At 28.8% G+C, this 27,028-nt stretch overlaps 3 non-coding genes across 3 annotated transcripts; all 3 read right to left on the bottom strand.

Annotated features, from left to right (window-relative positions):
* Positions 1 to 14,042: 14,042 nt before the first annotated feature.
* Positions 14,043 to 14,115, bottom strand: Trnav-uac (transfer RNA valine (anticodon UAC)). The gene has a single exon. It is a non-coding gene; the product is annotated as a tRNA-Val (tRNA).
* Positions 14,116 to 20,305: 6,190 nt separating this feature from the next.
* On the bottom strand, positions 20,306 to 20,378 carry Trnav-uac (transfer RNA valine (anticodon UAC)). Its single transcript has one exon. It is a non-coding gene; the product is annotated as a tRNA-Val (tRNA).
* Positions 20,379 to 26,624: 6,246 nt separating this feature from the next.
* On the bottom strand, positions 26,625 to 26,716 carry Trnai-uau (transfer RNA isoleucine (anticodon UAU)). The gene is given in 2 exon segments: positions 26,625 to 26,660; positions 26,679 to 26,716. It is a non-coding gene; the product is annotated as a tRNA-Ile (tRNA).
* Positions 26,717 to 27,028: the final 312 nt, after the last annotated feature.

Here is a 27,028-nt window from a genome sequence, read left to right as displayed (position 1 = left end):
TATTTTAAGAAAGATATACGTCATAATCTAAAATAAATAATGAAGGCATACAGTTGTGTGTAACCGTGAAACTGCGAATTTCTGTTATGTAAGAGCAATGGACATTTTGAATTTGTAATTGAAATAATAATTTTTACAAATAAAAATGAAACGCAAAAATAATTTGAAAACTAAAGAAATCCAAATATCAGTTTAAAATTTTTTAGAATCAAATTTTGGTTTCAAATACTGTTAAATTTAAAGAAAATAATAAGAATTTTGTTGATAATTAATTAAGTAATTAGTTATTTTTATTATTTAAAAGCTGTTTCCATGAATAGAAAAAAAAATTATATTTTGTGTTGCCATTCCTATTAAGTTAAAGTAGTATCTTATTTTAAATCGTTACATTTACTAGCTTAGGATTGTCATTTCAATATTTAATCAGATTTTCTGTCGTCCTTTAGCAACTATTAACTATTTATAGAACGATCGCAAATTTCAAGTTGCCATGTGAGAACATTATTATTTTTTAAGTCATTATTTGTCTTAATTAATTTAAGTCATTTACCAGTTTAAACCGGTTTGAAACAATCACGAGAATTTTCTGTAGGTAATTTTCTGTACCCCCACCCCACCCCTCTTTCTCTCTCTATATATATAGCGATAATTTTTTTTTAAACTTTCATTTTCAATTTTTCTAGCTGGCAAACAAAGTTTAGGAGATCGACCGATTTTGAGATGAAATAACAACTATGATGTCATATTTCAACTTCAAACTTTTAAAAACGCATCTGCTGTCAAAGAAGCATATGTGATAATAAAGCAATACTAGTAAAAGCAGGTCATTTTTTTAAAAACACATCTGTTTTCAAAGAAGCATATATAGTAATAATGCAATACTGGTAAAGGCAGGTAAAAAAAAAAAAAAATACATGCGATTAAAAGATGATGATGGAAATTGCCATTTATGCTTAATTCATTGCTTACTTGATTTCGACCTTCAAAACACCCCAACCTAAACAATATCATGTTCTCACATGATAATAAATTTTGTGAAAAATAAGATTTTGTATAAAAGCGTTTTTTTAAAATAAAAATATGATTTATATTTCTAAAAAATAGATGCATGAAAACTTTTCCAACTCCAGCAACGGCAACACATGGGCAAGAAATTTAACTTAATCAAGAAAAAATTGAAATTTAATTGAAGAGTTTCAGCTTCGGGATCTGGTAAACACCTAAAATACATCTCGACGTTAAAACTTCCTGTATGTGATGTGGAAGTTTGGAATGAATATGTCTGATTGGACATCATTTTCGACATTTTTTTTTCAGTGATGTTCTTAAAATCCCTTGCATTGTTTTAAAATGGGACTAAACTTTATTATATTTGCATTCAATGAAATACAATTATTCTTAATTCAACTAAAAAAGTATAGAATCTTCCTCTGACGATCATCTTATTTATCTAATTATTAATTCCTCTGATTGTGAAACTACTAAAAGTAAATATGTTAATTCAAAATTTCTGAATTGCACTCTAATATTTGTCGAGTAATCCAATTATACTTCGGAAAATTACAAATCAATTGATAGAGTCTGCAAAACACTTACTGTGTATACAAATTAAAAGGATTATATACTGAAAAATAAAATCGGAAGTGAAATTTCAGTTCAAAGTTAAATTGAAAAAAAAAAAAAAAAAGTATTAAAAAAAAACCTTAAATTTGATATTAGCAAAATCATGATTTAAATGGTTTGAGGAATAATTTGAATTTCATAATAATGATGAAAAACATAATTAACAATAGCTTATAAAATAAAATTGAAAAATTATTTAAGATTAAAAATAATTGTAAAGAAATGAAAATGGTATAAAGGTAATTATTTGAGTTTTAAGATTGTGTAAAAAAAATTTTGTGAGACAATATTTTTGAACAATATAGAGGAAAGAAAAAAAAAAAAAATAGAAAACTTGTTTAAATTTGATAAATACATTTTTAAAAACTTTTGAACTAAGTTAACAATGACTTTCCTTCTATTCTAAAGAATATGTACATCAAATTTAAACGAAATCGTCAAGAAGGAAATCTAGATTTATACAAAGAACACACAACCGGACAGTCATTCTTATAGGTGATCTACTACTTCCTGTTCTTGTACTTTGACAAAAATTGTTCTAATGAAGTTATTCCTCTTTAATAGGCAACAGTATTATAAACTAATTTTTTTTTTCAACTTTTCAACAATAAAACTTTTCGGCTATGTTAACAATGACTTTCCTCCTACCTTATATATGCATCAAATTTAATGGAAATCGTAAAGAAAAAAAATTTAGATTTGAACAAAAGAACATACAAACGAACAGTTATTCTTATAGATGACCTACTACTCGGTGTTCTTGTATTTTGACAAAAACTGTTCTGGTGAAATTCTCTTCAATAGGCAATAGTATTATAAACTAATTTTTTTTTTAAAAAAAATCAATTTTTCATTCAGTCACGAAATGTTTAATGCTTATTACACTTTAATATATAAGCAGAATACCATTTGAGGGTTCGATTCCGACATGTCTGATAGAAAGCTTCCTGGGTTGAAGATCAAGTTATCAGGCTCATTCAATCGAACTCATCTGTCAGATAAGACGAGGATTCTGTTGACATCTTTCGTGCCGACGCAAGTAATTCTCAAAACTTACTGCCAGACTGAAGTCCATTACGGAATTGACTGAATCATCCATTTCAGGTTTTCTTATCCGCATATCTGTTCTAGAAGCATTTTCTTGTTCCATTTTAGCAGAAAAATAAATATGTGGAAAGGGGATGGGTAGGGTTATCTTTCGTTTCGGGGTAATATAATTGGGTTGTCTTCTTTTGACAGTTATCTATGTCCCCCTATTTGAATTGTCCTCTACCAGGTGTCAAAAGGAGGGAGTGAAAGAGGGACTTCTGCCACAGGTGTGCAACGGCATTGAGGTTTCTGTGAAAGCATTTCAATAGCCCTTTGAAGCTTAAAAGCTTAACAATTCAAGTAAGATAAAGATGCCATTTTGAAAGGGAAAACGTTTCCTGCAATTAAAGAGAGGTATTTTAAATGTGCCATCTTCTCCATTCACAGGAAAAAGGACTTGTCAATTTAAAAGCCTCGTTTTTTTCTTTCTGCCTTTTTTCTTCTTTCTTTCTTTCCTTTTTTTTATAAATACTTTTATTTAACATGGCTTACTGCATGTTTGTAAATACTGTGCCCTGAGACGATTCTGTAAATACTGTATTCTGAGACGATTAGCTCTCGACGATTCTATCTCATTAAAGGGTGAGACACGGAAGGGTGAGCGCATTTCCGGAATCCGCCATTCTTTAATTTGATTTCCGCCCAATTAGATACTTTTTCTTTCAATTTTTTTTCGAGTATATACGAATATCGTGCCGATTCTGACCGTGTTATTTTATTTTGATTCAGTCTGCGAGTAATCCGAGTTTACTTTATTATTAAATGGAAACATCTCCACCTTTTATCTATCCTCTCACCTCTATTTTGAAGAATTGAACCCATCCTAACGCATGCGCAGAAGCACGGGGATTTTAGAATCCGTTAGAAAACAATATGAATTTATATCATTGATTTTTCTTCACTTCCTGTGGACTAGAGTTCTTTTTCTTTTTTTTATTTGTGTATTTTTGATTACGATGCACTATTTTATTCTTTCCTGAATTCATTTATCAGTTAATTGATTAATACAATAACATTTTGATTCCATAAAAATGGCACTACGTGGTATGGATTAAAAACTGATTGGGAAAAAAATGATTTCAAAACTGGTTTTAACCCTTAACTGGGGATGTGCGATCTGTGAGACCGCTAGCGATGGATTTTCGGTCACCCCTATTCTATTTTTAGCTCAATTGAATGTTTGACCCTGTAGCTTCCTGCTTTGAGACCTTCAATACACGTGCACTTTTTCAACCGCTTTCAGCGGATGCTTTTTTAAATAATTCAGTTATTTCTTTGAGCGCGGTCTCTAAGACCACACCTCCCTGTTAGTGTCCCAGTGAGCAGATGGCGCTAAAACTTGGGCCCCAATATATCATCCAACTTACTGATCCTTTTATGAAGCAGTGCTCCAGACACTTTTAAATGAAGCAGAAAGTGATTTTTAGTAATAAGGATAATTGTACAGAAGAGTTTTTCGATGAAAGTTCGCATTCAACTGATTCTGATATGTATGTTCAAACATGATTAATTTTTCTAGCGATAATGTATTTTGAAAAATTTATAAAATATATTAATATACCAAGAGTTATATATACAGAATTTATAGGTTGATTTTTATGCTAGTTCTTAACCTGTATGTTTAAAATGCCCAAGAAAACCGTGCTATAAAAGTCACACAAGCCGATAAAAAAGAGCCAATTTTACCGATTGCCATTTTTTTTATTTTTCGTATAATTGTTGAATTTTACATTATATTGTCTTCTACATACCTTCATATACTGTAAAAATAAATATGATTTAAAAAGTAAAAATTAATAAGTTTTTTCAAGAATATTATTTATTGTAAAATGTAATTTGAGAAGAAAATGTATGTTCCAACGCATTTACTTTTTTCAATGATAATATATTTTGAAAAATTTCTAAAACATATCTATATATCAAGAAAAATATCTAATGTAAATGAAATGCAGTCTCGTTGACCGCACCTCTCCAGTTAAGTCCAAAAATTTCTACCTACCCAGTTAAGGGTTAATAATAAACTGTATGTTAAAAGCGAAAAAATAAAAAAATAATTAAAATTTTTTTAAAATCTGCTTTTTATTTCATGATTAAAGTATGTTTTTAAAAACTGTTTTATTCAATTTGTTGTTAGCTAAACAAATATCATTTTTATTTTAAATTTTTCGTCTACAACATTATAAAATGATAATTTTTCGGCTTAATCGCATCAACCATTGCTATTTACTTTTAAACCACGCAATTCGCAGAAAGAATACCAATCTTATTATTATTTTCATCATCATTTTCCTGAAAGCAAAGGAGAAGTTATGTTTTGATTGGTTGGTTGGTTGGTTTGGTTGGTTTGGTTTGGTTTTTGTGTTTTTTTGGCACAAGAGCCATAAAAAAAAAAAAAAAAAAAAAAAAAAAATGTTTTGAAACTAATGCTGAAAGAAAACTTGTTTCTCCCCCCTTTTATTTTTTTTCTTTAATACTAACATAAGCATGCCAGTGAAGGATTAGATGTAATAGCAACATTAATTTGATTTTTTTCAAAAATAAAATACAATCCTCCAATTGTGTTTAAGATTAATTTTGAATATTTATTAAATTAAAAAAAATAACACAAAACTAAAATTAATACCATTGATAAGCTTATCATATTACCATATAAAGTGATCTAAAAAAGAGTTTTTGATCGGTTGGGATTGAAGAAAATTGAAATTTATCAAAATTTCGCTTCATTTTTATTTAATACAAAATCTAATTAAAATTTTGAAAGAACTTTTCTTGGTGAACACCTGATTCCCAAAAAGTAACTGCAAAGATTTGGTAGTTCTAAGTTTTGCGGTCTGCATCTTTGAGTTTACATTTTGTGAGCAACGCTAGTGAATGCATTCCACAATTTACAGAAATGATGCCAGCGTAAAAACAATATAATGCAAATATTTAATGAGAAGTTACGGAATACCAATCCTGTTCATGAAGAGTAGAAGTATTCCAAAAAGTAAAATAAATAAATTGTAATGTTCAACAAAATTTTATATAGTAATTTCATTGAAAAATAATTATAGTATTAAGATTTCAATATTTCAAATTATGATAAAATCAATGTTGATGAAGAAATCATATTATTTGATTATTCATTATTTATTTATTTATTCTACATCAGTTAATATATCTGCAAACGACTTGTTCCTTTGAATTTATCATTTAGTAAATAAAATACTTAAGGCAATGTAGTTCATTTGTTTCATGAATCCTATGAATTGTATTATTTAGAATTTATTTAATATTGTTGAATATTTTGCATGAGTTTATACTCCAAGAAGTGAGAAAGAAGAATGATTACTAATTTTTGTGAAGAATAAAGAAATACATTTTTTTTTCTTTTGCAAGGAAAACAACAAAAGGAAGAAAAAAAAAACATTTGAAATTTGTTAATAAGTAAGTAAATAATTCTACAATATTTTGGAAACATTTGATAAATATTTTTACATTGATAAAGATTAAATTGTCTTTTCTGTAAACTGCAGAAAAGAAATGTATTCTTTTTAGTTTTGATTCTAAATTGGTTATTACTAACATATGTTTTAAGATTTAAAAAAAAAAAAAAAAAAAACTGGATAGATGAATTGAATGAAGATTTTTGGCTTATTGGTTTTCATAAATTTTATAAAGAAAATAATCCGAATTGCTTACGTAGTAGATGCATTATAATTATTGTGTTTTTTTGTTGCTGAACAAGACTATTATGTTTCAGATCTGTTTTAAAGCATGGTTGTGTAGATATATCATTTATTTAAGAACAAGCAATGAAAAAATATATTTATATTAGATTTATTATTTTGTGTAACGAAAATTATTTAGAAATCTCTGTATTTGGTTTAAAATTTACATTATTGGTTTTTCTCCCCTAAAAAAGTCTCTTTTAATAATCCCGTTAACGTTTCTTTGACGTTATGGAAAAATAAATTTAATAATTTTAAATATTAAATTACGAAATATTTGACTATTTTATACAAATATGCGGATTTGAAATTTAAAATTATTTAATTATCTTTATTAAGAAATTGAATAAATTTTTATTAGACATAAATATTCTGCAAATGCACATACAGATATTGTTTTCATTTATTTTATTTTGCTGCAAGAAAAATTCTAATGTTGTCCAAATCGCATTCGAATTTTGCATGCATTGAATTCTGCGCATGAAAATCCATTCAGATATTTATTCAGAGCATTATGATAACTTGAAAAATGCGCGCATAATATTTTCAAATTTATTTTTAATGTGACCATTACATTATAGTTCTATCAGATTCCATTTACAGATATATCAATGAATTAAATGGCATGCAACTTTCCCTCAGTGAGACTCTGTACTTGAAATCTGATAATAAAATGTCCTGGTTTGCAGAATTCACAATCTAATTTTGTTCGTAATTTCATATTTTTCTTTCTATGGTTGAGCAATTCGAGGTTAACGTATTGTTAAAAGGCATTATTATAATAAAATGCATATGCCTTTGTCAAAATTATCTTTTTTTTCTTTCAATTGCAATATTGGAAATTCTTTATTGTGACAAATCATGCTATCTCTACTGAAAAGTCTTATGGAATATGGCAGATAACGAAAACTTGACTCTGAAGAAGATGCATTTAGAAATACTATAGTCATGCAAACGTCTCAACTGAATATACATGCAATATATAGAGAGTATTTTTAAACCAAATATGTTCGTTTAGAATGTTATAATAAACACTATGCAGAACTAATTTTAATCATTCGAAGAATATGCTTTATGTACAATGATCTTTCTTTCGTTTTGCCCCTTTGTACTGAAGACGGAGGAGGGGGGGGGGTATAATAACAATGAATCTGATATAATATCTAAATATTTTTTTAATTGCACCGCATTTCAAGCAATAACATTAATAAGAAAAAGAATTTTAGAGAGATAATAGTTGAAAGGTGCTCTATTATGAACAAATCAATAACATTTATTTAATTCATGTTCTGTAATCTTTTTTGAAAAAAGCAGAATAATTTGACGATAATAACGATAGCAAATAAATGTGAGCTGAAAATAAATTTAATATAAGTGATAAAATCTCTTACATCAAAAAAAAATCTATGTTATTATTCGTCTTTTTTTTTTTTTTTTTTAAGTATTTGACAAAAGCCAATGCTGTTATTTTTTCAATTAGTCGTTTTGTTGCATTATATAAATGAAATTTAGAACCTATTAATTTTTATTTCCTCATATACAGAATATACAAAGAGGAAGTATAGTAAAAGTTAAAAATTTAAAACTCAAGATTTGATGAATCTCCACATTTTAGACCCCCTTGAATCCAAATTAAACATTCGATAGTTTCAAAATACTAGAGTTATTTTAATAGCATTTATAAGATTTAATTTCCTTTTTTTCCCATTTTCTGTTATAATATTAATTTCACGCCCTAATAAATAAAAATAGAATTGAAATAATTTCATATTAACTAAAACATAAGATAACAAATATTCTCTGTTATAATCAAGAGTTCTATTGGAAGATAATTTAAAAGCAGTCCTTGAGTTTCTTTCATGAAACTAACCATGTTTTAAGAAGCTGGGTTCAAGTTTACACAAATATAATTTCATGTCTAGAGCTGCTTCATGCTTATTGCGATTATTTTTAATAATATATGCACAAGATGAATATGTTTTTCCCACAAGTTCTGTATTTATGAAAGTTAATACTTTCTGTAAAATATTTTAAAACTTTACCTCTATGTGTCCTGACTAGTCTCAAATCACCCCGTTCGATAAAGCCCAAACTCGAGCGTTCTTGGCCGCATTGCCGAAATCTATGAGTGAAGTGTAATTCGTAGCTCATATGGAAGGGAAGATATATATATATATATATATATATATATATATATATATATATATATATATATATATATATATATATATATATATATATATATATATATATATATATATATATATATATATATATTCGTGCACAAAAAATTACCACGGGTTTTGAGATACTGGGATTCTCACACTTGCCGGCCTCATAGAATTAATCTTCTAGGTATAGATACTCATTGCTACCCATACGATGTATTTTTCACAAGAACTTGGGTTAATAAAGTTATATAAGATTTTTATTTTCATTTCAATCCCTTATTCTTTGTGTTTTTCATCAGAATCATAATTGAGTTCGCGCAGCCTTAAGTCGTCTGTCATGTATACGGTAAAGGGTTCGCGCGCAACTGGTTAAAAAGCTTTGAATTCGATGAATAATGGATTAGACGGATGAAATATGGTATAAGATCTTGGCAACAAATTACAGAGTTCTCTTAACTTTAATATAAACTATAGAAAATTCCTCTACCTGTGTTAATGAAAGTGCAATAATCGAAAGTACAACTTGCTGGATAAATGAAACTTCTCATCAAAAATGTAAACGTGTATCAATTGTGGATCATATCTGTCAACTGGTTGATTTTTTTGTCTACATTTCTGTGTCTGTGTGTAAATACTATACCTCAAAAGTCTAACAATGTAGAAAAATTTTGAAAAAAAAAAGTATAAATCTGTGTCAAATGTTGGACACAATTAGTCGAAGGATAACGTGCAAAATTCCGATTAGGTGTTCTTTGCAATTGTTTTAGAAAATATTGTGGCCTTAGACAATGGATTTTATGTGGATCCCTTTTTTAATAAACTATCTTATTTAATTCTACGTTTAAACACATTTTAAACTTAATCAATATATTAATGGTTCATATTAGGCTGATTTTTTTCTCTCTCATTTTAGCAGCTTCGTTAACATCTATATATTTATCTATATTTTTTTATCCTGACTCATGACAACGTGACATCCATGTCGTAACCAAGCAACCTAATGAAACAGATTGGAATTTGACCAATTATATTTGACAAAGTATTATAATTCATAGAATTTGTATTTTTAATGAAATTTTTTTGGACATGGACAAATTAATATCTTTTCTACCGACTTTTCTGTAGCCTTAAGCTTCTGCCTAATCTATTTAGCTGGTCTTCCTTACTATGCTACTGAGTACAAAACATGCTATCTTCCATCTTATTGACTTCTGACCAACTTGCTCAGTTATTTATCCTGGGCAGTACTTATAAGATACTCTATATTGTGTTAGATATGAGAAGGCAAAAAGAAGACCCCTCCCCTAGTTTATGTGAAGTGAAATTTTTTTCCTGTTTTTGAGCTTTGTATCTTGTTTCTTACCTTACTCTTATATTCATATTAGCCGCCTTTGGCTACTAGCCGGTTCGCCAATCTTAATGCTCGTTAAAATTTTAATGATTAAATATTTTATGTAATTCCTACTTTAATAACTTCTTCATTAAAATATTTTAAAATTTAAAATTTGCATAGTCATATAATTCGCGCATAATATTATAAAGACCTTCAGTCATAACGTAAGATGTATATCTCTAATTTTAGGTTAGCTTCCATAGAATTTATGCTGTAAATTAAAGTGGAAATGATTAATCTGCAATTAAAATAATTGTATTTTTTGCTGAAACAAAGCATTTTTTTAATCATATGATTACTGAAAACAGAGTCGCTGAGTATTTAAACCATATGGGCACTAAAGAATATATTTCTTAATTTATGTAACATCCCAAGAATTTGTCAACAAAATTTTCTCAGATCATCATGAGCAGATCGATTAATTAACAATGCTTAATTTTAAATGCATCAAACACTAAGAAAATAAACAGAATCGCTTGAAATAATCAGTCGAAAACAGGTTAAAAAACTACTTAAAAAACGATGTACTGAAAACTATAAGCATATACAAAAAATATATGACTAACATAAATACGTTATAATTACAAAAGCATAAAACTAACCTAAAAATAATTAAAATAAAGTCTGCATCCGTTGAAAATAGTTGTCAACAATTAGCGTGAACGCTGTGCGTTGTCGCCTGTAGAGCGCCAACACACACACACAGACACACATTGAGCTTTATATAAGTATAGATAAAGAGTGTTAGCATATTAAATATCAACAATATTGAAAAAAAAAATAGTAATTTTTTGTGAAAAAAAGATTTTTTTTCGAAGTGGTTGTTAAATTTACTACGCTTAAATATTCAAGAAGACAGGATATGTAGATATATCGACGATATATGTAGGCTCGCCTTTCCTAAAATTTGGAAAATTTAAACTTGAATTCATTATGCATGTTAATTGCATTATATGAACAAACAAATTAAGGGGGAAAAGGTTTGCATAAAAAAGAAAAGAACACGTGTCCGTAGATTTCTTTCTTTCCCTTTCTTTTTTAATTCTGTTTTTATTCCGTACTACAGTAACATCACTCTATGCTTGGATAATACGAAACTCAGTTGGAAAAAAATCTTCAAGAAAAGATGAAACATCTTCATCCATATGCCGAAAGCTTTTACACACTAGAAATACATATAATTTTCACAGGTTTATAATATTTATGAATGAAACCCTCTCATTTATTATTCGACAACGAAAAAAAGGAAGGAATTTAGTTCGAATCGGGGGGGGGGGGATCAGAATGAAAAGTAGGAAATATTTTTTCCCCCTTGGTTTTCCATTCTGAAGTCTATAATTTTCATTTGATTGCAGATTTTGATTGTTATGCCTACGGATATCTTGAAGAGTAAAAAAAAAAAAAAAAAAAAGAAGAAGAAGATGAAATGTTTTCTTTTAATAAATAGTGCATTAATTTTTTTACTACCTCTTCAAAACGTGTTTACTGGTCGAATTCAAAAGGATTGACACTAAAATGAATGCCTTTATTTATTTATTTTTTATGAGGTTGTAATTTTCTGTCGCTTTTGGGGAAATAAATACATACTGTTGTATCTCTCTTCGGAATTCAAATTTAAAAAAAGAAAGTAAGCGTAACAATTGGATCAAAAATATATGAAATTATAAGGGAAAAAACACTTCTAAATAAAATAATTTTGATGATTTTTTTATTATTTCGTACATTAAAATAAAAATTCGAAAATATATTTCCTACAAATTCTAACTTCGTTCAGTGAACTCTTTTTGTAAAAAACATAGGGTGAACGCGTCTCTAAGTTATTATTTTTTTATATTTATTTTGTTGATACAAAATAGCTCCGGGATAATATAAAATTTGTATAAATTTTTCGCTGTACTTTCGTTGGTAGTCTTGGTCATATTCTTCATTTTCCTGAAATGGGAATAATTCATCAAATTTATACTGAATTATTCTACAGTTATTTACGAATTATTCGATGTATAAAAGTCCACTTAGATGAAATTGAAACGCTATATTTTTTATTCGTTATAGAGATCCAAACCACTTAAAGTATTTTCTTCATTTTTATTTTTATTTTTTATTTATTTATTTATTATTATTATTATTTTTTTACAGATTTTACGAAGTATAAAAATACTTCACTAGACATTTCGAAACAATTAATTAAAAAATAATTTTTTAATAATTAAAAGCTGTTTCTTTTTCGCATGCACAATATGAGGCTATAAAATATAACAACTCTCAGGATTTGTTTAATATCAAAAGTTTAAAATAGCTAAGACATTGGAAATGGCGAATTTAAATAAAACTTAATTTACCATACTAATATTGTTTCCTTTAATTTGAAAATAGTTTTTAGGTTTTATGTTCCTAAAAATCGAGTCTATCTGAGTCGAGTTGATATGATGTGGAAGAGAGTCAGCTGAGGTTTCATTCTCATCCACGTCGTCTAATCGGGGCGTGTCTAATCGGACCTCATAATCAAAATTATGAGGTCCGTCCCAAAATAGTCCCGGTGTTGCTTTCAAACGTGAGATTAATATAATAAACAAAACTAAACTCAAAAATTGATTCAACACTTAACTACTTACGTTTAACTGTTGATAGAAATTGAAATTCATTGTTGAAAATACCTCTCTTTATATTTCATATTGTTAAGTATTTAAGATGCGATTCATAATTTTTAAATAGATTTTAAAAATTATCATTCCTTGAAAATTATTTATAACTTATAGAAAAAAAAATTAACATTGTATTGTTAAATATTGGGTGAGATAATTTATTTTTTCTCGAAGAAATATGATATATTAAAAACACTTTTGATATAACACTTTTTGCACAACGCTTTCACATTTTTATTAAACACAAAGTTGCAGACAATAGAAACTTTTTGTGTAATACAATATGTTATACAAGATAATTTTTTTACATTAAAAATAAGTTGTTCAAAAAAAGAGTTTGCACTGAGATTCCTTCGAATGCTAATATTAAATATATTTTACATAAAAGTAGAAACCTTTGGCTAACAACTGGTCGCCGAAGGTAACTTATTAATAACATTAATTAAGTAATGTCACTTAATTTTGATGAACTACAATTTATCACACCAAATAAAAATATTATTTTAAATTATAGATACAGACTTAGCATCATTCTGATTGGTTACATATGAACTCGAAATGGCGAAATCAGTTTAGTTGTTGAACCTAAGGGCTGCGTCATGGTTTTATTTTGCGATGCCTCTCGAAAATGGAGGACGATAGGAATAGACAAAAATTGATGGCCTAATGTATAGGTTCTAGGCTTTCTACTCTATCTCTAAAACTAATAAAGATGGATGAGTGTTTATATGTGTGTATTGGCGCTCTACAGGCTGTACTGTTTGACTGAGATCTACCAGACTTGTCATGTATATATACTATGGAGAAGGGAAATTTGCTCCTCCAAATAACTTTTTTTGAAATTTTAAATAAATAAAAATTAAGCAAAATTTTGGAGTTATTTTGAAATTACTTCCGAAAAAGTATATTGCTGTACAACAGTGATTTTTACTTCATCTTAAAATTGAAAATATTATCTTTTAAATAATGATAGTTTTATTGCCGTATATCTTTTCTATTTTTAAATAGTTAAAAAATATTTTAAACATATTTTACAACCATCCATATCATTGTTTAAGTGAAGTTCAAATCTTTTTTCATTACTAAAATTTTAAAAAGTTCACATTATATAATTAGAAATTTTTTCTTGTCAAATCATAATATTTCACCATTGGAACAAATATTCATTGTTTATCTAATTATATTTTCTCTGTTCTATTTCGTCATAGTTAAAATGTTTCAACAGCTGAGTACCGTTGGGATTGTATTATTATTTTTTAGAATAGCTTTTAACAGATATTTAAAATGCCGTCGTTTTTTTCCTTGGTTAAATTTCGTAGGTTTCTTTTCAAGAAATATTATGCATAAAAACTACCTATATTGGTATTTGCCCGGATTGTTGTAAAATCAGTCTCGAATGGCGTAAAAAATTTGCTGGTTCTGCCCGGGATCGAACCGGGGACCTTCTGCGTGTAAAGCAGACGTGATAACCGCTACACCACAGAACCGACATCACGCGACAAATCCATAAAATTATCTTTCATATAAGATAAGCATACTTTTGCATTCAAACGTAGTAATAAAAAGAGATTTTACCTCTGTGTGAACTGAGCTCTTTGGATTCTTTAGACGGAATGGACAATGGAACGTGATTCAGTACAAAATGAAAAGATTAGCTACCTAATAAAAAGCAAGAAAGGTAATAAAATGAAAATCTTTTATGGCTGTTAACACAGTGTGTGTGGATATTTCACCTTCGTGATGTATTTATGTTTGATGAAATGTACTATTTAGACGAAAAGCACGTTTTCTGTAAACATGCTCTGAAAAATAGAAGAGAAAAGTCGGCAATAAAATATGTTTATAACTATTGGTGAAAGATTTATAAATAAATATATAAAAGAAATTGTGTAAACAAGTGAAATATATCTAGACACTGCCGATAAGTATCAGTCAAAGTATCTCAAACGTATTTAAAATGAATTTTTTTCCGTTTATTGATATTGTTGTTTTTTTATTTCCAGAATTCTCATGTCATCAAAGGCATACGGGAACCTGAACACGGTATTTGAACACTGATTACTTATTTACTTACTTTTACATAAATAAGACAAAAATATTAAGATTTTAACCTTAAAGTGTCGCGATCTCCCAATTCTTATTTCCGTAAACATGATGGTATATCAAATTTCTAAAAATAATATGGCACTTGTTAATGAAGAGCGGAATTAAAATTAAACAGAAGCATTTAAATACATTTTATTTTTTGATTCTGGAATTTTTTTTTTTTTTTGTGTGTGTGTGTGTGTGTGTGTGTTTATACGTGTCATGGTTTTATGATGAAATTTCTCAATTTGAGAATACCTTCAAATTAACAAAAATGTTTTTAATTCTACCATTTTTTTATTAGATTTATGTTTAGATTATTTAATTATTATTATTAGATTTATTAGAAGATTTGTATATTCTTGATCGGAAATTAATTTTCTTATAATAACTGCAATAACATGTCTTATTTCCTTCATGATATTTTATTTCGTGATTTCATTTCTTATATGAAATAATTACGCATTTTAGTTGGAAAAAATTTTTTGTAGACAATTCCATGCTTATCCTTCCTCTGTCCTATTTCATTCTTGTCTCTATTTTTATCTTCAGTTAATACCACTCAGATTAAAATTTTCCGATGCTCATTATTTTATGCAGTAAAACTGTATGAAATTCCTCCAAGAATTCGTAAATTATTATACAAAGAAAAAGATCTGTCTCATCTTAGCATTGAAAGGAAAATAAAACTACATACAGTAGACTCCCGATTATCCGCGGGCGGGTTATCTGCGCCTGCAGCACAAAGTTTTTTTTTTTTTTTTTTTTTTTTTTGTACAAGTGTAAAGCAAAGAAAATAAAAATGTTCACAAAACTGAGCGAAACGTTAAATTTGCTAACATCGTGCTTATTTATGGCAAAAATATCCCAGACCTTCTCGGAACCTTCCCTGCGGCCTTCTCGGAACCTTCCCCTCTGATGAGTAAATGATTTCTTACTCACCCTTGCATTGTGGAGTTGGCCGAGAAACTTATGCTACGAGAAATGCAATCTCGGATCAAGAGAAAATGCTTCCAAAGCAAGAAGCAAACACAAATGACTGATTTCTTCAAAAAGGTATAGTTTTACAGTTATGCTTTTGTAATTACATAATACATTACAGTATTAAAACAGTACATATGAATTAATTTTTCTGTGTATCCTTAACGCCTCTCATAAGTACAAAGCACTTTTCTGTTTTCATTAACAAAATGCATTTTAGGCTAGTTTTGAGTGATATACTAAAATATTAAGCGTTAGTTAAACATTTCCTGCTGTTTATTTTACGTTTTATTGTACACAAAACGATTTTTCAAAGTTGGAATGACTGTTTTCTCTTTTGCTATACCCGTTTTTAGCTTTTTTCGGATTATCCGCGATTTTAGTTATCCGCGGCGGTCGCGCCACCCAATTCCGCAGATAATCGGGAGTGTACTGTAATTGTTTGTCACAGAATGGTTATCCTTCCAATTTTTATTCCATTTCCACACTATTTAAACTAAACTAAACAAAAAGAAATTGCTTTAAATTAGATTCACGATAATTCAAAATAAATGCATTCATTTTTTCCCTTAAAAAGAATGGCAACAATTTACACAAATAAATGTAATATTAAAAATGTATCTAGTACTATTTTTCCCAGCATATTAGTAACAAATTGTAAGTAAATAAAAACAGTAATGAAACTGTATGTAATAATAATTTCATTCAACGTGAATGACAATTTGTTTATTCAAAATATTTTCACGGTAAATACGGCCATCTCTTTTATAGTAATAGATGGTGATCAAATTTGCTTTTGTCGAATTGTTTTTGTAATTTTCGTGTAAAAACATATAATAAATTTCATCTCATTGGTTCGTTATATCATTCAGCTATGTTTTTCAAATCCACCCATATGAAAGAGAGATACAAATATACCGTTTTAAAAAGATTCTTTGAATTTCAGGTTTAATGCATTCAAATTCATAAAATATCGAGGATGAATTTTTTTTTTGTTTTTTCCCCTGACGAGTAGAATATTTTATCTTTCTAGAACTTCACATTGGTAAAATGAAAACAGACAGGGAGAGAAAACCAGTAAAAGTGGTCTGCCCAAAATTTTCTAGCATTCTTTTTCATAAAGGGGTCTTACTTGAGAGCGCCTTACTGGCGTACCACAAATTTTTTTGGCCTGAATTTAGCGTTTTTACTGAATCAATTGAATCCTCCCTAGCGAGTTTTTTTTTTTTTTTTTTTTGGAGATTAATCCTTCCTAAAAACCGAACCTGCGTTTTAGCACGTTTTTCTCAACCGATTGAAACCAAAATGCAGCACTGTAGTGACAAAATCCTATACCAAATTTGATATATTTAAGTTATTGTAGTTTTGATTTATCGTCTTTACATGCTTCTGAAAGTACAGAGCAATCGACTGTCAATCCTTGTTGGATTTAGTTCAAAATTTAATAGGTGATATTAAATGTGTGCACCGAATTTCATCTATCTGCCTGTCTTCGCTTTTAATCATCATGTAAATTTATATTCGAACAGCAGGACACACAGATTTCTTCTCAGCAGAATTTACTCAAAATCTGACAAAAATCTGCAAAATAGCTATGAAGATCATAAACCAAATTTCATTCATTTAGCTTTAAGAGTTTTTGAGTTATCTTTGTCTCAAACAGACAGACAGACTTACATTTTTTAAAAATGCATTTTTCTAACTCGGAGAGGTCTAAAACGTGGACACTCGTCAAAATGTCAAGTTTTAATCTTTGTTTCTTTCTTTCTTTTTTTTTTTTTTTTTACGATTTCTATATTTTCTTTATATTACGTATACTAAAAAGTAAAGAAGCATGTGTTGAAATGCTTGTAATAGGTACTTCGAATGATATTTTTTCTGTTTTTGTATTTATTTGCGAAGGATTTTTCTAAACTTAAATGCCGTATTTTAACACTTCAAGCTCGTAGAAATCTTTTAACCATTTCCGTTCTTCTCACCAATTTTGCCCACACCTCAGAGTGGCTAGACTTCCTTTTATCTCGTTTTGTGGGTACATAACCCATTAGCAGAGCAACCACATTCGATGACATCTTTCTTAAACCTCAATAATGCTAATTCTCACCTTCTAAATATAAGATGGCGAATCTTATTGAGTTGTTCAAGGTTGTTGTGGTTTTCAAGAGGACACGGAATTTCTGTTACAAGGATTAATAGATAACAATCAGAATGAAAAAAAGTTAAAAAGTAAATGCTTTTTTTTGGGGGGGGGGAATTTGGTGAAATCGATAAAGAGGAGGTCTATTTGTCTGCCTGTACATGTGTACACAATCGCAATAAGGGAACTGATGGAATTTAGCATGTAGTCTTTATGCCAATATTATAAATTCTATCTGAAATTTTGGAACATTTGGAATGTTTTGGAACTTCGGCTAGATAATTGCCCAAGGAGTCAATAAATCGATTGAAAATTTTGATTGATATATTTGACAAATAAATGTGTAAAAATTATAAATTCTATGAATTTTTAAATATTAGGCGTAAAATACGTTTTTACGTTGAATTTATTAAAATCATTATCAAACAAATAAATTTTATATTTATAATGTAATATAATACAACGTTCGACTAGCTTATTATTTTGCATTGAACTTCACATGTAATAAAGTAATTTTTAATATGGTATTTTTTCAGTGTATTATTTCTTTACAATTTGTCATAACAATAAAATACTTTTACTTGTAAGAAAACGTTGGACATTAAGTCTGACTTTTCAAGAATTTTAATAGTTTAGCCATTCTTCTATGATTTGTATATTATAAAATAAATAAATAAAAACATTTGTATTTTAAAAAAGTTACTAAAATGGAAGAATATGCTAAACAATAAAAAATACATTGAATTAAAATTAAGCTTATTAAGTAATTAAAAATTAAATATGCTTAAAATTTATTGAAAATGTTAAACAAAAATGGTCAGTAATTGAAAAAGGGGCCTCATAATTTATAATGTGTAAAGAAGGGAAATGGCTAAATCCGCCATTTTAATATTTTTGCTTGCTAATAGATAATTTAAAGATACTTTTAATTGGATTAACAAAATTTAGTACGTCATTTTCTCATTAAAAAAAAATATCAGAATGAAACTGAGAACCAAATTCATCAAAGGCGTTGTCGATTCTTTCTGTCCATCTGAGAGTGTATAAACGAATGTGCAATCCAAAGGCACAATAAGCGAGATCGATGAAATTTGGAATGTATTTCTTAGCATGAAAATTGATGATTACTATCAAATTTTGGATCAATTCCTACATTGGGAAGAGACTATTTTCTAATTTACATACTTGATTTTTCTTTTAAGAACATGTTCCTAAGATTTTCCACCCGAGTCAATAGAAAATGTAATTTATTATTATTTTACTAGAGGTTTCGCCACATGCTCGCTTTCAATCGCCAATCGTGATATTGTCCTAGAATCATGCATGTTCTCAGGTAAGTGGAGTTGCCTGAGGGATTGATTCCCACTCTCCAGAGAATAAAAGTAAGTGGAAACACACTGTTTTAAAAATATCATCAATAAAAAGTTCAATTTCAAAAAAAAGAAAGAAGTATTTCAGCATCAATCAAAATTCAGAAGAAATCGCAACATAATTTTAATTTGTTCAGCAGGAAAGAATAATTAAAACATGAAACTTAAAAAAACGTTGAACAAATTAAATAAAAACTGTTTTAAAACCGTTAAGTCTTTCTTTGTACTTTTTCATCATCTGATATCGCTGGACGCTACATTACTGTTTGAAAAAAGCAATGCAAGGTTAACGCGTGTATTGTTTCGGTATTGAGGCGACTGTAACCCAGAGACGAAAAATTTCCATTACTCGAAAAGGTAAATAAATCAGAAAGTTATTCACTACAGTTGCCACAAACGGCGTATCTAAAAGTAGAATTAACAAATAATATTGTTTTAAACTCATTTGCTGTTAATTTGATGTTAATTAAAGCTTTACTTTTCCTTTTTTGCCACCATATCACCGTCAAATGCAATATAAATACTTATTACAATGTAATAAAAAATTTTCTTAAATATTTCTAACAATATTGGCAAAACAAATCTCAAATATCATCGGTCAGGTTACACGCTATCTACCGATCACAAAGTGAATAAAAAGCAATGCTAATATAAAACATTTTATGTATTAGAATTTTATTTATTTGGCTGCGATTATTATCATTCGTTGAAAATATAATACAAGAAAGAACTTTTTATATGTTTCTCATAAATGCGTCATCTGCATTTATTCGTCAACCTCATCTCCATTCATTCATAGCTATTGTAATTGTAAAAAAAAAAAAAAAAAAAAAAAAATATTTAATGAATTACAGCAACAACATTATTTTTTGCATCATATAGTTTTAAACAGCCATTTCAAATATTATTGTTTCGTAAAAGCAAATACAATTGGTTCATATATGTATAAAATTAATTATCAACCATATTCCGTCGAATAGCGTTTGAAGAAATCTGCATCTTTAACTTGAGTTACAATATCTGCTAATCTCAATTTACTTAAAGCGTTGGGAAATCAATCATCCTAAGATGGTTAAAAATATAAGCGATAGTTAAAAAATCTGCTGGTTCTGCCCGGGATCGAACCGGGGACCTTCTGCGTGTAAAGCAGACGTGATAACCACTACACCACAGAACCGACAGCGAGCTCGTCAGACTGCTTTACATAAAACTAAATATTCAAATGAAGGAAGAAATTTTATCTCAGCATTTGTTCAGCTGTTTAGCATGCTTTTAGAGAAGTGGACGATGGACGTGACGCAATTGAAAAAGAAATGACAACTTAATAAATAAAAGAAAAGTAATAAAATGAAGCTTTTACATGACGGTTTACTTAGCACATGTTAATATTTCTTTTCCTTGATATTTATATCTGATGAAATGTATCATTTGGATGAATACAAATTTTCACACAGATGGAAGAGAGTAAAAACTTTCTCATTTATTCGCCTACTTGCAAGCACAGCAGTTTTATATATAAAAAAAAATGAATAATTGGTACTCAAGATAGGGAAGAAGGTTATGATTTTACTTACTTTTATGATACATTATAATTTAATTATGATACATTGAAATTTAATAATTTCTTTCAGTACTATATAATAATATAGTAATATATGTTAAAAGACTTGAAAATTATTTAAAAAAAAGATATTTGGCCTAATAGCATTACATTTGTAATAAACAAAATTATACATTAAAATTTCGATTGTACGTTTTTTTCTTACTTTTTTTTATTTATAACTTGTTTACGCGTCTTGTGAAAGATGTATAAACAGCGTTTTACTACATTTATTTTTCATTATTGTATTTATTAAATTTTGCATTTGAAAAATTTCATCTTAAATATTATTAATACTTATTTGAGAGCCTGTTAAAATTGTAAAATTTAAAAGTGAGCTTTTATATTTCCTCTGTCCAAATTTATTTCTCTAATTTTCCATCCTTAATCAAATGAACAGGAGTGGCCTCTCCGATTTGGTGTTAAGATCCCACATCAAATTTTCTCCATTGAGTTCAAAATGTTTTTGAAGTATCTTGCTCATAGGCACAATACCAAAAGTGTGTTTTTCGGATTCAGAGATATCTGAAACATCGAAAAATTAAACTTATCAAAATTTTGAAGTCGATTTTTTTTTTTTTTTTTTGATGATGATTCTAATATTTTTTCTTGGACTACTTCGTATGCAACAAAATAGCAGAAGAATATTCGGCAACGGATTCAGTTTGCACTTGGTCCATAAACATGGAGGATCCAAGTAATCATCTCGAATTTGCTGCTCGTATGAAGCTGAAATATTGCTGTGAGTTCACCACGATTGTAGCTTGGAAGATTAAGACATGCATTGTTCAACGGCAACAGAATGTGGAACGTCAAAATCTTATATATGTTATGATTCCCCCCCCCCTGTGTATTTATTGTACTCAAGGAAAAAAAAAAGTATTTGCCGGTTTAAGACTGAGATGAGCTTATTAAATACGAGTAATGCTTACAGATTAGAGAAAATGCATTTTCGTTTTTAGAAAGGAATAAAATACAAATATTAAAATTAATTTTCCAATTTTGGTAATTTTCCAAAATATTCTGAAATACCAATTTCCCAACTTATTTAGAAAATGTGAGACAATTTTTATACCTCAAGAATACTACTTACATAAACAAACAAATTTAAAAAAATCTGCTGTCGCAAAAAGCTGAATTAATAATTATCAAAAATTGATATAACAATAAATAGTTATTTAATGAAGTAACAATACTTTTTTTTTTGCATTGGCTCTTAATTAATGGAATAATAATGGTGATGGCAATAAAGCGATATAAATGTTTTGAAAAAAAATGCAAGGCAACGCCATCAAAATAAAACTGACACACGTTAGTTTACTTTATAATACGAAGTATGACGATTGGGACAAAATAAGAGGGAAAAAATCCGATTACTATCATTTTTGCGCCATTTGCTAACGATTATGCACTACATGTATTTTTTTTCTCTAGTTTCAAGCTTTTAACTATGTTTTATGCTAATTTCAATCATGAATTTCCATTAAAATAATGCACAAACATCCTCATTGCTACAAAATTGAGCATAACATTTTGGCGGGAAACTAAAAAACTTAGCAAAGACAAAATTTGTTCACAAAATTTATAACTTTTTTAGACTTTGGATAAATTTTTATCATATTTGCGAAAGTATACGCTTTATAATATGTTATCTTCCATAAATTAAAAATATCCAAATGAAAAGAATTAACTTAATAATCAAACTCCCGCCTAAACTACAGATCGAGTAGAAATTTTGGCGTTCATTTTGCAGGAGTAACTCGCCAACTTGGCTACTCCATACCGCATCTCACTTTCAGCCAATCATTGTAATTCGGAGTCTCCAATGGGACACGCCTTCTTGTTGGAAGCCGAAGATCAAGATCCCGATAGCTAGAGGAAGGTAATGAGAGAAAGAAAACATCAAATTTATTAGGAATGCCCTCCGGCAGACAACTGTCGCACCTATCAGAAACATCTTCATTATCTCAAGCGAGGCATGCGCACTCAGGAAGACGGCATTTCGTAATTTATTCGATGCCCGCGTTCGAATGAATTTCGCGTGAGTGACTTTGACACGTGCTTGTGCAATGATGACTGGTCAGCTCGCTTAATAAGGAAGTTAGTGTGTGAGGAAATGAATTTATATATTAGTTTTCGAAGTCTTTTTAATAAACCTGAAATTAAAAATTTTAAAAATGAATAAAAGGAAATCTGAAATCCTTAGTCTTCTTTTAATTTAGAGCTGAAACAAAACAACAACAATAAAGCAGCATGAAGCAAAAGTATTTGAATTCGAGCATACAAATAAATACATTTCAATACATTTAATATGTTCAAAATAATTAGAAAAAAAAAATCCGTTTTTCAGCCCCAACCACTTGATCAATGTCGAAAATTTTTATTTCATGGAAATACTCATGACTCTAAATATGGTCGTTTGTCCTCCATTATCTTATGTTTCCCAGAGAAGCCTTAAAACACACTTCATTTAGCTTTCTTTAAGGGAAGTAAATACAACAGAGTTCTCCAACCACTATGCAGATATTATGCATAGTGGTTGGAAAGTCCCTAAACCTTAGATACAACGTCATTGTTCACCTACTCTCACATGATTTCCGTTAATTTTATTTGGTTTAATTTAAAATAATATTTCCGTTTTTAATAAGATGTAGTTCATCATATGAAAATAGCATTGATAAGATGTAGCACTTTATAGAAATTATTATCAGAATTAGTATTATATTTTTAAATACACACTTATTCATTTCTTTATATATAGTGAGATTCGTTAACAAGTGTTTATGGCGGTTTAAATGCAATTCAAAATGCCATCTTAAGCAGCGTTTTAGCAAAGACTTTTTTAAAATTATCTTTTTGAGAAATGTGTTTTAACGTAGGGGGGGGTAGCTTATTATTTCTCGTATACGAAGTGCAGATAGAGTGTAATAATTGTCAAAAACTTTGAGCTAGATGGATAAAATTTTGTATATGGTCGTCAGATTAAAAGTGTAGATTTTCATCAAATTTTGTGCAAAATCCGCAGAAAGATAGTCTGTCTCTCCGGCTGTTCGAATATAATTTAACACGATAACTACAAGAGTTAAATAGATAATATTTCGTACATAGATTTAACATTTATGGTGTCTGCAGATCTATCAAATTTTGAGCCAAATCCAACAACAGGTTCATCATCTGTCGGTGTGTACTTTCAGAAACATGTAAACGCGATAACTCAAAAACGTAATGATTTAAACACATGAAATTTGACATGTGATTTTGTGACCAGAAGTGCAGAAGTGGCTAGAAGTTTTTGTTTCAATCGATTGAGAAAAATGCTTCTAAAACACAAATTCGATTTTCGGATACTATTAACGGCATGCCAGGGTGCCATAAAAATCACCAAACAGACTCGCCAAGACTCACACAATGGATTCAGTAAGAATGGTAAATTCACGCCAAAAGTTAGTATTTCATAATTATTGTACGCCAATGCCATGCAAGGCGATTTCTAAGATTACACCTTTATTACAGAATTTACGGGAAAATTTTGGGGAGACCACTCCCGCAGGTTAAAATTGTGTCCAGTTAAAGAAACTGGTTTCCCAAACGATAAATCTTTATAATAAATTTTTAAACAAAATTATATATTTTTAAATTTATTTAAGCGTACAAAATATAACATTCTATGTACTCTACAATTGTTTCCTCTCACATCATTTCAATACTATGACAATTTAAGTGGCTTAAAATTTACGATCCGAGAATTTAAAAGATTAGAAATTACAATAATTAGAAATAATCTAGATGGTGGGTAAAATGCAGCTACTTGTCATTTCTTCGTTCAGGCTTTATGCACATTTCTGTGTGAGTAAATAATACAGTATTTCAAGATTCACATTCATCTAACATTTCTGCACCAATTTATTTAAATTCCGATATATTCAATCAATCTGTCTTATTTGTTTATAGGTAGATTGAAAGAAATTCATGCTCCATTTTATCAATGACAAATTCGTTGAGTCATTTCACTTAATTTTAAAATCTATTGCGCACAACGAAAGAGAAGAAAAGACATGACATGGCAAAAGAGAATGATAAGTTATATAAAGATGTCAGATGATACACAGTTGCATTTGTCATGTGACTGCGAAATCGCTAAAACCGACTCCGGTAAGATTTCCAGATAACTCAATATTAAGCATGAATTTTCAAATCTAATATTTTTTTTAACTTCGCAAGCTTTTAATCACGCGTAAATAACGAAATAAACATTACGCAAGAGTCCTAATGATTCTTTCCCCGCTTGATTTCTACGTTTTAGTCCATCAGTCCCTCTCCCACACCAAAAAAATCAATTTAGAACGACCTGGAAGTTTTAGTCATAATCGTACGTTCCAATGATAACCTTTGCTTCCTCAAAAATGTTAATTCCCTCTTTCCTATTACAACATCACTGAATAGTTTCTATTTTCTAGATAACTGTAGTAATGTAGTATTTCAGTGTAGTGCTTCCCAGAAAGTTCACTGTTATGTAATACTATATTCTAGTGTATTAACTCTTTAGGACAAGTCAGTTAAAAACTGTCTCGCCTCTTGTTTAACCTTTTATGCAGTTGGAGGGATATATTTTAACCCACCACGAAAAGTTGGTCAGCTACTTACACAGTCTTACAGTTTAATATTTTATTTAACGTTTCTCATTTAGTTGGCAATACTATGCACCATCTATAAACGTATAAATAAGTGAAAAAAATTTATGCAAATCAAAACGCATCAATAAGTTGTGTGTGCTGTGGGATTAATGCTACGCGCAATGTTTAATGCAGTAAAATTTAGTCGTTCATAACGGTATAAATAATATTATTATGAATGAGTGAATTGTTTTATAATAAAAAAAAACATATTATGCTTTATACTATGTTTGGAGCCATGAAGTAACAGGATTATATAATCCCCATACTGTAAAAAAAATTATTGAGGTTTTTCCCCCCATATTTGAGTAATGTTTTATGTTAAATAATCTAAATGATTTTTTTCCATTTTTTTCTTTCTGATTTTGAGTCATATTTTATGTCACATAATCGAAATGATTTTTATAATGAAAAAAAAAAATGCTCAACTAGGAGTTTTATTTATTTATTAAAATTCGTATGCCTCAAAAAGTGAAACCTGAATTTGCAAACCTCGTATTTTCTCAATTCACAAAACAGCGAATCGTGAGGAAAAATAAACACTATTCAAAAAAATGCATGGATCCCCCCTCTTCTTGATTCCTATGTTCTAATCCGTCATCGAAAACAAAATAATTTAAAGCGATTTGGAAATTTTAGCCATAACGTTCACATTCCAACGATAACCTTTGCTACTTCAAAAATGATAATTCCTTCTTTCCGGTTACAACAACAGTAAACATTGCGTTTTTATACTGTTGAGAAAGTTTACTGTTATATGTAACATATTCCGGTATATTAACACGCCAAAAGGAAAATTATAATATAATAAAGAAAAAAATATATAGATTTTGTAAAGTCATTTATCGGATAAACATATAATTGCTTCATAAAAGACATGTTCTATAGAAATGTTAACTTTCCATTTGATTGAAAAATTAATTACATAAGAGTTTTTGTAACTCCACTGGAGTTTATTGTAGTATTGATTGGGAAAGCTAAAATCTTCATATTTAAATCAAAAAAGCGAAAGAAGAATAAAAAATTAAATGAAAAAAAAAAGTTTGGATGCAATTGTGACTGATTTAAAAATATTGTCAGAAAAATATCATATTTCATACCGAATATTATTCTGATGTGCTGAAGCAAAGGAATTTCAGTAAAAATTTCCTTCCCCAGGTGAGGCTCGAACTCACAGCCTCGGCATTACTCGCAGATACTGCTGTATAAGTACCGCGCGCTAGCCAATTGCGCCACTGGGGACACAGCAAGGGAAGAAATCAATACATTCACTTTGCCAAACCAATCGCATTTGAGAATGAATAAATATAATAGTCTCGTATTTAATGATTTTTGTACTTCAGTTTGTTTAAAAACTTCTAAAAAGAAATAAAACCTTTTAATCTATTTAAAACTAGATTCTTTTTTTTTTAAATAAAAGGCCAAAAGTTTTCCGAACAAACAATGTTAAAAATAATTACTTTGTTTTTAACTCTCTCTTCGATTGAAACTGTTTTTATCTCTTCCAAAACTAAAACGAATTTACTAGCGATTATCACTGATAATTATCTTTGC

This window comes from Argiope bruennichi, chromosome 10, assembly GCF_947563725.1.
Source record: "Argiope bruennichi chromosome 10, qqArgBrue1.1, whole genome shotgun sequence".
Classification (NCBI taxonomy): domain Eukaryota; kingdom Metazoa; phylum Arthropoda; class Arachnida; order Araneae; family Araneidae; genus Argiope; species Argiope bruennichi.
Note: the sequence above shows the minus strand (reverse complement) of the source record. Positions and strands in the feature narration are given on the sequence as shown.